At 41.8% G+C, this 16,717-nt stretch overlaps 1 long non-coding RNA gene across 1 annotated transcript in view; it reads left to right on the top strand.

Annotated features, from left to right (window-relative positions):
- Positions 1–8,176: 8,176 nt before the first annotated feature.
- Positions 8,177–16,717, top strand: part of LOC128313008 (uncharacterized) — a 39,137-nt gene continuing 30,596 nt past the window's right edge. Inside the window, exon 1 of the long non-coding RNA XR_008293088.1 lies at positions 8,177–8,550. This is a non-coding gene — a long non-coding RNA (uncharacterized LOC128313008). The remainder of the gene's footprint in view (positions 8,551–16,717) is intronic.

A 16,717-nucleotide genomic window follows, 5' to 3' on the forward strand; every position in this document is an offset into this window, starting at 1 on the left:
CCCAAGGGAGCCATGGTTCTTGCAGGATTGACTGCCTCAGACCGCTTTGTGATTTGACAGGCTGGTTCTAGACTCCGGGGGACACTGGTGATCTTTCTGGGCCCCCTCCTACCCCCTAATGTACCCCTAAGTAACAGATTATCCAAATGAAACTCAGTCTTAGCTTTACCCGGAAAACGGACTCCAACTTCTCCCATACCCCAAAGTCAGATGATCCATGCAGGCTTTGCAAAGGAGATGCCTTTGATACCTTGGCCTTGTACCCACTTGGGAGCATAAAATACTTGAAGTTAAAGTGCCCAGAGAGTGTACGATCAAAACAGAGTTTTGAGAGGAGCTGTTAGTGTATTATGGTTTGCTTTCTTGCCTTGTCCCCGACTAGAGAATCCTAGGCAAAGGGGCATTTTGGAGCGTTTGATACGCATCCCCGGGGGCTCGGACCGTATGGTGGCACCTGGCTGACACCTGAGAAATCAAAAAGACGAGAGACTGCAGCTGACCAGTGGGATCTGCCTGCCATGGGGCGCTGGGTGACCTGCGTCCCCAGGGAGAAACAGTGGGAGGGTGGCGTTCCCGGTCGTCACCAGAGACAGATGCCGCTTCACAAGAGTACTAGTCAGGTAGACTTCCTGGCCCCTTTTCAGGGCACTTAGACGACAGAGGGAATGCAGACGGATCACCGGCTCTGCGGCAGGTGCCGAAAGGTGGACCCACAGGGTGGGAACCAGGCTGAAGGGCATGGCTGGCTCCAGACCCGCGAGGCAGCCATGGGCTCCGGGGCCTCCCAGAGTCCCCTGGCATTGGTTTGCTGCACTTAGACATTTCAGGGTGGCATGCTATTTCGAGAATTTAATCAGAGCTTCAAGTCTTGCACAACATTTGAAATGGGATATCAGGGCGTCTCCCGACCTCTCGAAGGCTGCTCACAGACCACCTTTTACTTTTCTCTGCCACCTGTCCCACCAGGTGAAGAAGCCCTGATTTAACCCAGCCCACTCCATGCAGCGAGCCCTGAGAATCAGCCAGTTCCCGGTGTTCTGTGTGGTTTTCACGACCTCCTCTGGAACCACCGGCCAGGGAACGCTAGCCTCACGCTCCCGCTTCCCAGGCTGGACCCCTTCTTCCCGGTCTCTGACCTGGAATCTTATGTTTTTCCACATTTGTGATGTCTTTCCGCCCCCTCCCCCCCTTGATTATAATTCTATAGCTCCCTTCTTTCAACCTTAATAATCCCCCACCCAATGCAGTCTAATCCTGACCCTGGGAACCCCGTACCTCCCATCCAACATCCAAGCATCTTTGTCTGGAGACCATCCCTTTGAAAATCTGTCTAAATCTTGCTTAGCTTAAGGATTGGATCTAGGTTAAAGTAAAAACAAAAAATGCCTTTGGGAGAAGTAACATTTAAACTCTTTGCCTTTCATTTGCATTTCCGTGTTAATAAGTTTCAGATCTGTGCTTCAGAGACGATTTTGTTGAAGAGAGTTTGAGAATAGCATCATGAGAGGAAACCCTGTTAAGAGAGGGTGGAGTGTAAAAGTGTTCTTTTTTTTTTTTTTTTTTTTTTTTTTCTGTTCCTCATTTGTGCTCTGGACCCACCCTAAGCTGGAGGTCTACAACGTAGTACAGAAAAAAGCTTCTCTGACAGAAAACACTTGGGTTATTGCTGAGAGTGTTTTGGATGGTGTGGCATCAACTACCACGAGCTAGAAATTGTGTGTGTGTCGTGTTGATGTGCCTCTGATGAGCGAGAGACCGAATCGCTACCTCTATCCCTCGAGTGTGGCCCCGCGGAAGGCATAGGATGGACGCAGCACTCTCCCAATGCTGTGGTTCTCAGTGAATCAGTAATAGACGTAGGTCAGCGAGCTGAGCAAACCAGACAGCCTGACTTTTTCTTACCCAACAGAAACTTGCATTTTTAAAATGTATTCGCATCATCATTTAGGGATTTATGCCTGCAAATCCACTATCATTAAAGAGTTACGTGCACGCACTCCCCCTTTCCACTGCAGGGATTACAAACCCCTAATGATAGTAAATTATTCTCTCCTGCACCGTATACTACGATTCCTCTGTGGAATTTTCTAGGCTGTTTTGGAAGGCCCTACAGCCCTAATGAAGTGTTATTTATACTACACGCTGATTTTCTGCTTTCTTTTTAAGGTTTCTCCTGGTTCCATCTTTTTTGATTTATCGTACATTCAGCAGACCTAAGTATAAAAGCCATTTTTCTGTCACTCTTCAAACTTAAAATGAACAAGACTTTTTATGAAGTGTAATTTTCAATAACAATGAAATATTAGAAGCCCCTCTTGGAGTTCCTTGTTCCATTCCTGCCTGTGGTTTTTTTTTTTTTTTCTTTTCTTTTCTTTTCTCCCTGGTTTCCCACTAGGGTGATCTATGACCGCTGTAGCCTCTGCAATATGGAAATGGGGATCCAGTGGGGGTGTCAGAAGACTTTCCTGCTACTTGATTATTGAATACCGTAGACATGTGCTCAACAGGCTGTGCGTACAATTAATGAACTAATGACTTAGCTTAATTTGGGGTTTTGAGAGGCTTGAAAGTGCACAAAGAGGTATAAGGTTAGCTTTCTAGAAGGTAGCCGTTTTCCACTGATGTTGGTCTCCTGTATACTTGCATCTAAAACAAATAACTTCTAATCATTCTAAGAGCCAAAGACCAGGTGCTTTCTAATCAGTCAATCTAGATTCAAATCACCACTGCACCATTTTCTGGCTTTGTGATTTAAAGGCCTCTATAAAGCTTCTAGAAAATGAATATAATCAAAGTAAGTACCATCTGAAGAACACGTGATTGGATATGTGAAAGGGGTTAACGTGATTTATATAATATATTCTCAATAAATGTTATCGGCCCTCCTCTCTGTTTGCTTTCCTTTCCTTTCCTCTTCTCCATTCCCTCACTGTATTAGAACTAAATTCATTCCTAAACCAATAAGTTCGTTGTGGTATCCATGGTGGACAAATTTCCTTGTCTTCCCACGGCCATCACCACCGCCCCTGTCCCTATGCACTCCCTTCTTTTGCTTGCTAAGGGAAGTTGATTCCTAGAACAGCTTCGGGCAGGGAATCTTCCTTGAAATAGGACAATAGTAGTAATTCCATAATCTTGGAAAGTGACTGGTTTAGGCATAGACAAGTGGCTTAAGCTATGGTGGGGGAGGGAGGGCCTTAGGGGAAAGCTTTTCTCACTAATAAAAAGATTTGGGGGGGACTTCTGGGAAGATAGCAGAGTAGGAGAATCCTATGCTCACCTTGTCCCCCAGACATACCTACATCACACATCAGTGCAACCAAGCCAGAAAATGACCTGAAGACTGGTAGAACAGACTTTCCACACAGGGGAGGCCGCATCAGAAGGTTAGGAAGGACAGCAACTCAGTGAGGAACCAAACTTCCAGTGAGACTGATCACTAAAGGGAGGGACACCACAATCACAAAGGAGAGAGGAAAGCATACCCCACACCAGGCAATCCAGGCACGGGGGACCTGTAACTAGGAGGATGAGTCCCCATAACGTTTGTCTTTGAAAGCCAGTGGAACTTAGCTTCATGAGTCTTGTTTGCCTGTTCCTTTTGTTTTGTGTTTGCAACCAGGGGGGCTTAAATCTGCCTACGTTAAAAATCAGTAGGTTTAGCTCTGGAAGAACCAGTGGGTGATAGGAAACGGAGTCCTGCCCCTTAAAGAGACAGCATTACAAATAACTCCACTGAAATACAACATAGAAGCAGCAGTTTGAAAAGCTCCTGGAGTATAGGTGAAAGAGACTTGTTTACTGATCTCAGAACACATGCTGGCAGGGCGCGGATCTTTAGGCGACTTCTCCAAAAACAAAAGAGCTGGTCCGTGTCATTTATCTCTCCCCCACCCCCACGCAGCCTAGATAGCCAGACACCTATGGAAATCCGCAAGAACATCTTCCACCTACTTGGCTGACGCTTCAAGCCCCTGAGCTCTCTCCTCCGATCTGCCCCAACCAGCCCCACTCAGCAGGAGTCCCACCAAATCTCATCCCGCCAGCAGCCCCAGCAGGGACCGGCGCCACCTCACTGTGACTCCTGCCGTGAGGAGAGGGGAAGATAACCGCACACACCAGTTCCACTGGAGCACCAACAGCTGGGTCTTACAAGGGCGGCAGCGGCAGCGGCAGCGAGGAGACAGTGTGCTGCGGATCAGTGCCTCTGTGGTCCCAGCACACCAACTGGGGGCAGGCATCTGATCTGACGGCCAGTCCCTCCTGTTAAGAGCTCCCCAGGGGACAAGATAGGGAGAGTTCCCTGCAGTTAGGGCTAAGGCAGCCCCAACCCATGGCCTGGGGGCAGGCATCTGATTTGACTACTGGGATCCCCACCAACAAAAGCCTCTCAGAGAACAGCAGGGGGAGAGTGCCTTGCAGTGTGGTGCCACTGAAGTTCTGGCAAAGGGGCTGAGGGCAGGCGTCTGATCTGACTGCTGACGTCCCCCAGCTACAAGCCCATGGCATCCCTCGAATGACCCCTTAACAACACAGGGCAATAGGCAAAAAGAGCCATGGCACCGAAAATATATCTATAAAGATCACTCAAGGGATTCACAAAATAAAAGGGTGTATAGTATGACGTCATATACATAAATTGTGGAGAAGTCGCCTAAAGTAAAAATTGGTGGTTCTAGAATGGGCTCAAACTGTGACCATTGGGCACAGCACACTCTACTGGGCATGTCTATTGGGCAAAGTAGATTTTAACACAAAGTCTGTAACAAGAGACAAACAAAAACACTGCATTAAAGGTAAAGAAAACAATCCAACAAGAAGATATAGCAATTATAAATATTTGTGCATTTAACATGGGAGCACCTGAATACATAAAGTAACTATTAACAGAGATAAAGCAAGAAATTGAAGTTCTACGATAATAGTAGGGGGCTTTAACACCTGACTTAAATCAACGGATAGGTCACCCAAACAGAAAATCAACAAGGAAACAATCACTTCAAATGACACATTGGACCACATAGATCTAACAGATATATTTAGAACATTCCATCCAAAAACAGCATAATGCACATTCCTCTCAAGTGCACATGGGACATTCTCCAGGATAGATAACATGCTAGGCCGCAAAACAAGTCTTAACAAATTCAAAAAGATTGAAATCACATACGTGCATCTTTTCCAACCACAATGGTATGAGACTAGAAATCAACCACAAGAAGAAATGTGGAAAGAACACAAATAAGTGGAAGCTAAATAGCATGCTATTGTAAACAATGAACGTGTCAACCAGGAAATCAAAGAAATCAAAAAATACATGTTAGACAAATGAAAATAAAAACACGATGGCCCAAAAATCTTTGGGATGCAGCAACAGCTGTTCTAAGAGGGAAGATTCTAGCAGTAGAGGCCTACATCAGAAGCAAGAAAAATCTCAAACAACCTAAACTTACACCTAAAGGAGCTAAAAAAAAGAGGACAAACAAAACCCAAAGCCAATCGAAGTAAGGAAATTAAATAAAGATGAGAGCAGAAATAAATGAAATAGAGACTAAAAAAATGATATAACAGATCGGTGAAACCAGACGCTGGTTCTTTAAAAAGATCAACAAAATTGATAAACCTTTAGCCAGCCTCATGAAAAGAGAGAGAGAGAGAGAGAGGACTCAAATAACCAAAATCAGAAATGAAAGAGGAGAAATACCAACTGGTATCACAGAAATACACAATATTATAAGAGAATATTATGAAAAATTATATGTCAACAAATTGGACAACCTACAAGACATGGATAAATTCCTAGAAACATATAACTTCCCAAAACTGAATCAGACAATTTGAACAGTCCAATTACTAGTAATGAAACTGAATCAGTCATCAAAACTCTCCCAACAAACAAAAGTCAAGGAACAGATGGCTTCACAGGTGAATTCTATCAAACATTTAAAGAAGAGTTAATACCTATTCTTCTCAAACTGTTTCAAATGATAGAAGAGGAAGGAAAACTTCCAAATTTATTCTACAAGGCCAGCATTGCCTTAATACCAAAACCAGATAAAGACACTACAAAAAAGAAAACTATGGGCCAATATCTCTGATGAACAGATATACAAAAATCCACAACAAAATGTGAAGAAACCAAATCCAAGAAGGCATTAACGTATCACTCACCATGATCAAACGGGATCGATTTTAGGGATGCAATAATAGTTCGATATTTGCAAATCAATCAGCTTGATACATCAGATTAAGAGAAAGGATTAAAAACCACATGATCATCTCAAAAGATGCAGAAAAAGCACATGACAAAGTACAACATCCATTTATGATAAACTCTCAACAAAGTAGGTCTAGAGGGAATGTACCTCAAAGGCCATATATGAAAATTGCACAGTTAACATTGTCCTCAGTGGTTACAAACGGAGAGCTTTTCTCCTAAGGTCAGGAACAAGACAAGGATGTCCACTCTCACCACTTCTATTCAACACAGTACTGACAGTCCTAGCCACAGCAAATCAACAAGAAAAAGGAATAAAATAAAGAAAAATACCCAAATTTCGTAAGGAAGAAATAAAACTTTCACTACTTCCAGATGACATGATACTATGTATAGAAAACCCTAAAGAATCCACTAAAAAGCTACTAAAACTGATTGAATGGATTAAAGATCTAAATGTAAGACCTGAAACCATAAAATTTCTAGAAAATGTAGGCATTAATTTCTTTGACACCAGCTGTAGAAAAATTTTCCTGGATATGTCTTCTCTGGCAAGAGAAACAAAAGTGAAATTAAACTCTTGCAACTACACCAAAATAGAAATCTTCTGCGTAGTGAAGGAAACCATAAACAAAACAAAATGGCAATCTACTTAATGGGAGAAGATATTTGCAAATTATATACAAATGATATATTCAATAAGGGGTTAATATGCAACATATATAAAGAACTTATACAACTCAACACCAAAAAATAATAATCCAATGAGAAATGGGCAGAGACCTACTCCAAAGAAGACATACAGATAGCCAACAGACACATGAAAAGAGGCTCAATATCACTGAGCATTGGGGAAATGCAAATAAAACCTCAGTAAGATACCTGTCCGAATGGGTATTGGTGAGGATGTGGAGAAAAATGAACCCGCGTGCACTCTTGGTGGGAATGCAAACTGGTGTCGCTATGGAAAACAGCATGGAGTTTCCTCAAAAAATTAAAAATAGAATGACCATGTGATCCAGTAATTCCACTCCTGGGTGTTTACCTCTCCAAAATGAAAACACTAATTTGAGAAGATATATGCACCACTATGTTTATGAGAAGATATATGCACCACTATGGCTATTATTTACAATAGCCAAGTTATGGAAGCAACTCAGGTGTCCATGGAAAGATGAATGGGTATAGACGTGGTATATATATAAACAATGGAAGATTACTCAGCCGTAAAGAATGAAATTCTGCCATTTGCAACAACATGGGTGGACCTAGGAAGTATAATGGTAAGTGAAATAAGTTAATAAAAGACAAATACTGTATGATTTCACTCATATGTGGAATTTAAGAAACAAAACAAATGAACAAAGAAAAAAAGAGACAAACTAAAAAAGATTCTTGACTATAGAGAACAAACTGGTGGTTGCAGGAGGAGAGGTGGGTGGGGGTGGGTGGGTGAAATAGATAAAGGGAATTGATGAGCCCTGAGAAATGTGTACAGTTGTTGAATCTTTATATCGTATACCCGAAACTAATATAACACCGTATGTTAATTATGCTTAAATAACAATTAAAAAAAAGATTTATGAAGCACATCCCCCCCCCCGCCTCCTCTTTTTAAATAAATGTGCTCATGTCTTCATGGGATGCTTGAAACTGCTGCAGCTACGCTCTTGAACATGAGATGTCACCAACACGTATGGCAGAGTAGAGAGACGGAAACCCCATCACTGTGCTGCTGAACAGTCTCCTTCCAGATTCCCTGCCGTGTTAAACAACACATGCCTCAGGATTGAAGGGTCTCTGTGGCAGAGTTCTGTTCCCTGCAGCAGAAATCAGCTAACTGCCAGCGTGCCACAGACCCAAGTAAAAGTCCCAGCTTTCTTTGTGCATGAGCTTCGGCATGTTACCTAAATTCACAAGCCTCAGTCACCTTTTGTATATAATGGGGTCAGTAATTTTACCCATTAAAATTACTTGGATAGGAGGCCTCAACAAACTCACATAGACTAGTGTCTGATATGACATACTCAGCAAATGATAGTTAAAATGATTTTCACAATCCGCCCCAATTCACACCCATGGCGAGTAAGCCCTGACTATACCTCCTGTCTGCTACAGACGCTCCTCGCCGGGGAGGATTTGGATAAAAACCTCATCAATGTGTGATACTCAATTCCGCTACTCCGGGCGGCTAGCTGGCTGTTCTCTTGCTTCTCCCTTCTCTAGGTTTCTGTCCCTGAAGCCGAGGGCCTGGAAAGGGGCTGGACACCCCATCACACACACTCACACCTCAAAGGAACTATGAAGGGGGACCCAGTGTTCATGTGACCCAGGTAAGAATCTGTAGTCTCGCGGGAAAATGTGAGGCCTGAAGAGCTTTTTTAATGCTGGTGGCTGAGTGGGGAGAGGAATTGGATCTCTTAATTTCTCTCTAGAATAACTGTCTTTGACATAGTACCCCAAAGTGTCTTCCTTTGCCCCCTCTAAGTTCTTCCTGGAACAATTGCTTCTATTGTGATATATGAATTGGGATCTTCTGCATTATTAGATATTGGTTCCTTGCATTCTTTCCATCCCCAAATATATAAAACTAGTCTTATTTTCTTAATCTTCACCTGAATCCTTTCCTAGAGTTTAGTACTTGTGTTTATGTTTCCTTTTTTCCCCCTCACTTTGCCTCACACTTGAACTTTTCCTTGATTCTTTCATAGTAACTGGAACCCCCAGCCCCTTTTCCTTTTTGGGCTGAGTCTGTGTCATCTCAGTTTCCCAGAAGTCTGCACGGAAATCCTCCAAACTGGGAGCCCGAGTTCTTTCCTTTCTGCCCTTATGCCGGCAAGTTGGCTCAGGGTCGAGGTGTCGCCAGGCACAGCAGATAAAACCAGCATCACCATTTCTGAGATTTAAAGTGTATTTATTGCTTCGGATCACAGAGAATGTCAACATGGTTTCCAAAAGAAACCCTATAGGACGATCAGTGGAACTTGGTTATTTATTTATTTCTTTGTTTAGGTTGCCCAGCAGCAGAACCTTCTCCCTGTGTTGGGGAATTTGGCACTATAGGTTTGGAGCAGCAAGGCCCCCACAGGCCAGATACCTGGTTTCTCTGATCCCTAGCCACTAGGGGACAGCCACACCTTCAGCATGAAAACACAGCATTGTGAAGACACAAGGACTGTTTAGAATCTGCTATAGTGACCATGATGGCAGAGCTCAGTGTCCCCAGCTGGGGGCCATGGCCACACGCTCACCAGACCAGACGGTTGGGGGCGGGAGGGGAAGGGAAAGGTAGTGTGTTTCTGGACAATCAACTTTCCTCTGGGACCTTTCTCTCCAGGCCACCAATGAATCTGAGAGCTACAAAGGACTCCTCTAATCACTTCCTTTTGCTTAAGTTAGCCAAGCCCTGTTTCTGTTGTTTGCAACCAAAAAACCCTCTTACTTCTTACTTCTCTTATTTCATTAAGTCGTGCAAATGGCAGGGTCTTTAGATGAGAGGACTTGGGGACAAATGCTCCCATTAACATTGCCTTGGGCAATGAAGTTAACTTGTCTGAGCCTCAGTCTTCGCCCCTGAAGAAGGGGGAAATAATATCAAACTCACAGAAGTATGGAAAGAATCAAGTGAAATTTTATATGGAAAACTCTTGGCCATTTTTATTAAAACTTGGCTCTGCCTTCCCGCCACTTACAGTTTATTTGGGAAACTATGGCATGCACACATATTAGTAATAGGTAACATTCGTATTGACGCATAGCAATATCTCGTGCATCATTCTAAATAAATGCACTGTTGCATTTATTAGCTCATTAACCTATGTCACAACTCTGTGAAGTAGGTAGTATTACTCATATTTTATAGATGAGGAAACTGAAGCTTCTAGAGAGGTTCATAAGTAGTGAAATAGAACACAGTCGGAATTCAAACCCAGAGCAAAGCCGGGACTCGTACCCCAGATCCTAACTGGTTCACCCTTATGAAGTTATTCTGCCTTCTGAGGGTAGCATACAACTGCCGAAAGATAGATGCAAACAACATATTCTGCTGAGTTCACAAGAGAAAAAAAAAACGCTCAGAGTTTCAAAGAAGCAAGGGAAGGCTTTGTAAGAGAAACAGGTCACATTTCTAAGATAATCAGATTACAACGGTACCAGAATCTCAGACTCTTTGGACATAATTTTGTTTTTACTCTGCCAATTTTTTCCCATCTTTCTTAGTCTGTCCAACTTTTATTTATTCTGAAAACTCAACCAAACAGTATTCCCTCCAGGAAATCTTCCCTGACTTTCATTGACTGGGTCAGGCACCTCTTCGATGTTCGCCAAAAATATACACATTCCTATGCCTGTCCTATAAATATTGACTCATTTGTCTGCTTACAGTCACTAGCCTGTGGATCCTGTCAATGCAGGAGTCATGTCTGTCTTATTAATCACTCTACTCCCAACATCTAACACAGTACCTGGCACGCAGTTAAGTTGTCAATCAGTGTTTATTGAATGAATGTAGAATGAATATTCCCAGCAGACAAAACCACAGAGAGACAAATCTGCCTGAAGACAGAAGGTTTGGGGTAGAAAGTATTTTGCAATTTCACCAATGTCAAAGTATCCTGGCTTCTTCCAGAATTTGATTGCAAAAATATAGATAACCAAGATAATTAAATTAGAAGAGAGGCCAAAGCAAACTGTGGGTGTTGTATAAAAGAGATACGAAAATGAAATTTTATGAGTATGTTTAATCTAAAAAAAAGAAAACTACCACTCCACCTCATTATGGCCACAACCAGTCATTTTGAATGGATAGTGGTGATTATAAGCTCAGCTCAGGGGTGTGTGTGTGCGTGTGTGTGTGAGTGTGTGTGTGTGTGTGTGTGTGTGCATGGACACACATAGTTATGTGTACGTATATTCTTCGGTGAAATTTTGTGATTAATCATTTCATAGACAATCAGAATTTCATGTGCACTGGGATTTTTTCCTAAGCTATCCTTTTGAAAGTCTCACACTCATAGAAATAATGTTGGCTCTTTTTTCGCCATAACGTTTTGATTAGTCTGGCTCCAACAAGTCTGGGTTTGTCCTCTATCTGCATGCTTCTTGAGGAAAAAGCTTCTTGGTCACGACAGACCAATATATGCACCTGAAACATTGTTTGAATAATCTAAGTGTTAGAATATGTGCCAAGAAGAAGGATACAGGAAGAATTATAGGAGTCAAGACACAGCAGGGCAGAATGGGCTGGAATTATTAGGGGATTCCTCCTGGGTAGGAGAAGAAGGATCATAAGTGCCTTTGGGGAGCAGTTTCAGTGAGACAGCGAACAATATGGCAAATACTATGGAGTAAGGCATAAGAAATGGGTGCGGATCACTTTTTGGAAGGATGGCAATGTGGCAATAGAATGTAAGAATAAGGATAATATTTGGTGGCAGAGAGAGCCTGGGAGGGTGCCAGTCCTAACAATTTCTTATTATTAATATACAGTAAAATTGAATTTTGTCACGCACAGTTCTGTGAATTTTAACACCTGTAGAGATTCGTGTAACCACCTGACCATAGTCAGGACACAGAACTGTTCCCTCATCCCAAATACCTCCTGGCGATGCCCCTCTCCAAGCTCTCCCTCTCCCCGTCCCTAGCCCTGTCAACCACTGATCTGTTGGCCATTATAGATTTCTTTTCATAAATACCATAGTAATGTAATCATACAACATGCAACATTTTGAGACTAGCTTCTTTCAGTTAGCACGATGTCTTTGAGGTTCATTCAGCTAATGTCTCAATAGTTCATTCCTTTTCATTGCTACGTAGTATACCATTGTATGGATGGACCTCAGTTTATCAACGCATTCAGCTGTTAAAGGGCAACTAGCTGTTTCTCGCTTTTTGGTGATTACAAATAGAACTGCTATAAACATTCACGTACAGGTTTCTGTACACACAGGCTTTCATTTCTCTAAAGTAAATACCTAAGAGGGAAATTGTGAGGTCTTATGTGAAGTGTATGTTTAACTTTAGAATAACTGTGAAACTGCGTTCTAGAATGGCTGTATCATGTTGCATTATCAGCAGGAAGCTACCAGACGTTTCGATTGCTGTGCATCTTTGCTAGCCACGTAGCGTTACCTCATCATAGTTATAATTCACGTTAATTCAGTGGCTAAGGATGTGGAGCATTTTTTCATGTGCTTATCTGATGTCAGTATATCCTCTTCGATGAAATGCCCACATCATGGACCCATTTTTAAATTGGGGTTGTTTGTGTTTTGACTGTTGGGTTTTGAGAGTTCTTTACATCTTCTGGATACAAGACTTTGTCAAATGTGTGATTTGCAAATATTTTCTTCCAGTCTGTGGTTTGTCTTTTCACCCTCTTAAACGTGTCTTTTGCAGGGCAACATTTTTATGCAGTCCATTTTCTCCATTTTGTTTTCCTTAATAGATCGTGCTTTTGGTGTAATGTCCAAGAATTCTTTGCCTGATCCCAGGTCACAAAGATTTTCTTCTACATTTTCTTCTGAAAGTTTTTAAGTTTTGCCTCTTGTGTTTAGATCTATGAACCAACTTGAATTCATTTTTGTAAAAGTTGTGAGGCTAAAGTTCATTGTTTTTGCAGACTGATGTTCAATCGTGCCATTTATTGAAAAGTCTGTCTTCTCCTCCATTGAATGCCTTTGTGCCTGAGTCCAAGAATCAGGAGGGAGTGCCAGTATCTGAGGACAGGAAAAATTGGATGGCTCAGCTCAAGCAGAAAGAGAACAAATTCACCCTTCTTCTGCTTTCTTGTTTCACTTGGGCCCTGAAGGCACTGGGTGATGCCCACCCCACCCACACTGAGGAGGGTCATCCCCTCTACTCAGCTCACTAATCCAAATGCTAATCTCTTGTGGAAAACTCTTGCAGCCACACCTAGAAATAGTTTCACAAGCTATCTGGCCATACCTTCGCCCAGTCAAGCTGGCACAGAAAATTAAGCAACACACAGTGTTTTCTTCCGGTGTCAGCAGTGCTTGGCTTTTGACACACTTTCCTAAAAACCCCAAGTTTCCAAAGGTCTGATATGGTCTGTGGCAAAGCAAGGGAGATGCTTTTCTTGTGTTTCCCTCTGTCAGAGGAATCCCCAACAGCTTTGTCTGGTGCCACAAAATTTTATAAGGACTTTAGTAAACAGCTCTCTCTGTTTTTATGCTCCACTTAGTTTTTGGTCTGAAGTTCAGGGAAGACTAGGATGGGAGGCAATTTCTACTGACAAACACCAAACTTTATTTAGAATTTTTCCTCCTTTACAAAATTAAGTTTTTATTATTTGATCAGATTTATTACCCCTGGATCCTTCTTTCCTGAGAACGTTTTCCTCACGAAGGCTCCTCATGTCTCTGCAAAGGGACATACGTTGAGCCCATCTCACCATATCCTGAGACATGCCAGAAGATTCCAAAGTACCCATGCAAGTAGGTTTCTGGTAAATCCCGCCCCCCATCAGTTTGCCAATCATTTTGGACTTCCACTTAGACTCAAGCTGAGGTAGCCCCACCCCCAGTACAAGTTCCTATAACGTAATGACCGAAGCATCTCTGGGAGGAAATTATTAATGTTATCAATTCTACAGGCAAGAAGGTTATGCCTTCAACTCATTAAGGGATGTGCTTGAGGGATTCCTAGACTAAGAAGTGGAATGCAGATTTTGTGACTCTAAATACAGTAAAATCTTTATTTTCAAGCATGATTTGTTCTGGAAACATGCTTGTAATCCAAAGCGCTTGCATACCAAAGCAAATTTCCCCATAAGAAATAACGGGAACTGTGATGCTTTATTCCACAACCCCAAAAATATTCACATAAAAGCGATTACAATGCTGTGATATAACACAAAATAATAAAGAAAATACAAACTATAAAGAAAAATAAACAAATGAACCTGCACCTACCTTTGAAAACCTTCATGGCTGGTGTGAGGGAGGCAAGAGAGAGGAAGGTTATTGTGTAGGACAACTTTCACTATCACTAATGGATGTTGACTATAGTACGTTATTAATAAACTCTTGTCATATACTGTATTTAACATATATATTATGTATAATAATGTATACATATAAAGTATTGCCAGCAATAAGGCAGCAGAGGAAAGGGTTTATATCTTCAGTCAGCCCAACCTAAAATAAGGCGAAACATTCCTAAGCTTCCTCTCATACGAAAAAGCAGAGGAATGTCCATTCCTTTGAAGTGACAAAAAGTACACTACTGTCACTTGTGGGCACCTTCCAACATTCTGAAAGATCCCTGATTCTTGCCAAAGACCACAGCCTGAGACTGAGCATCCGAGCATGGGAGACGATCACCCACAATCCTGCAGCGTGAAAGAGAGAGAGAGAGAGAGAGAGAAAGAAGAACCATTGGCTCAGTTGTGATCATGTGACATTTGACATCGCGTACTGTCACATTGCAAGACGTCGCTCGTTTGTCAAGTTACAATGTGCTAGAAACGTTTGCCCGTCTTGTGGAACACTCGCAGAATAAGTTACTCGCAATCCAAGGTCCTACTGTGCTATTATTCTTCCCATCAAACTATAGACAAGGGCTTAGAAGTCCTCCTTGGCGATCATCTACCAACCTGTCTACCAAAGCCAGGGGATCCCACCAATCAGTTCAAGCCCTGCTTCGCATGCTGCTCTACAGTAAAGGCAGAGCAGGTTGGGAAGGCTTGTCCACACTATCAATGAAGGTCTACATGGCAAAGGAATTAAAGCCAGAGACACCGTAGCCACGAAGAACCCTATTTGAATTCTCCCTCTTCCACTTACTTAGGGAATATTTCTCAAACTCACTAAGCCTCACTTTCCTACGTACAAAATAGGGATATTAAGAATTGCCCCACAGAATTGTTTAAGAGGAGAAAGGCGGGTGCCTGGGTGGCTCAGTCAGTTAAGCCTCTGACTTCAGCTCGGGTCACGATCTCACGGCTTGTGGGTTCAAGCCCCACATCGGGCTCTGTGCTGACAGCTCAGAGCCTGGAGCCTGCTTTGGATTCTGTGTGGGTCTCTCTCTCTGCCCCTCCCCTGCTCGCTCACTCTCTGTCTCTCAAAAAAATGAATAAACGTTAAAAAGTTAAAAAAAAAAAAGACAAAAAAAAAAACAAAAAGGGGAGAAAGGAGCCAGCATGTCAGGTTGTTAGTCCTGTCCCTAGAATGTAATGCTTCCTCAAGAAATGGCAACTGTTACAGATTAATTCATTAATTATTGTTATTATATTTTGAACATATTAGGTAATATTATGTACATATTTGAACATATTAGGTAAATTGTACTCAATATATCATCTTTTTAATGGGCAAGAGCACATTATTGTGGGTAGTAAGTTCCCATAGTTCAAGTGCTCTCCAACATTTGCAATTAAATCAATTTTGAAAACGGCACTCAGGATAGCACCAGATTGGACCCCAGAGTAGGGTTCAGGAAATGAGACATAAGGAAGAAAGTTTCCTCAAAGAAATGAATTAAAATCTGGTTAGGATTTATGCTCTTCAGAACGTACTGAAATGGTGGGGGATTAAATTTCAGCCATCTTTACTCCAAAGAAATATATAAAGCAAAAGTTAATTTGAGATACATTTTCATTTCAGGGGATTATTTTTAAAGTTTGATTACTAGCATTCTTAGTCTGTTTGCTGCTGGGAAGTAAAAACACACAAACAAACACAAAATACAAACACAAAAAACACTCCCAAATAACACCCCCCTCCCCAGTTTTGTCCCTCAGATTCAGTTGCTCATTCCCTTTTGGTTAAATGCTACAAATGAAGGTTTTCCCCAAGGCGCATTTTCTTTTTCTTTTCTGTTTTCTGGAAAGAAAACAACAGATTAAGAGACAAAATACTATTTTTCCCAATAGTCATGTTTGGAGGCTATAATCATTATAGGAAGGTAATGTTGAAAAATCAACCTGAAAAGAGTTTATCAGGTGCACTTATTGTATATTGAGCAATACGTTGAAATTAGATAAATATACAATAAAGAATTAATGGTCTAGTTAAGACAGAACTGGAACACATCAAGCGATAAAAAGAAAAGCAGTTTCGTAATTTGGCACTGAAGTTGATACGTAAAGGTAACACAGAACAGCGTCATCCGATCCCCACAAAGCTAACTTGAAGAGACAGAACATTTCCACGACCAAGTATAACAAAACACAGTCATCATGTTATATTTCTAGAGAGAAGATATAAATCCAAAGGTATACATCCAAGTCTGTCCAGCTAGAGAAGACTGAGAAGGAGACATTGGTTGCATCATTTACAGACCAGGCGATGATACCAAATGGATAACACATACATTTGCAGTTATGACATTTTATCATGTTAATTTCTATATCCCCAATGCCAAGTGCTATGCTTGACTATGTGTAGATGTTTGCCCTGGTACTTTAGAAAGCTCTAAGGACATAGTGCTGTACATGAGACATTAGTCCTAAACTCTCATGGAGCTTATATAAATAAACAA

Source organism: Acinonyx jubatus, chromosome E4 (genome assembly GCF_027475565.1).
Source record: "Acinonyx jubatus isolate Ajub_Pintada_27869175 chromosome E4, VMU_Ajub_asm_v1.0, whole genome shotgun sequence".
Lineage (NCBI taxonomy): Eukaryota > Metazoa > Chordata > Mammalia > Carnivora > Felidae > Acinonyx > Acinonyx jubatus.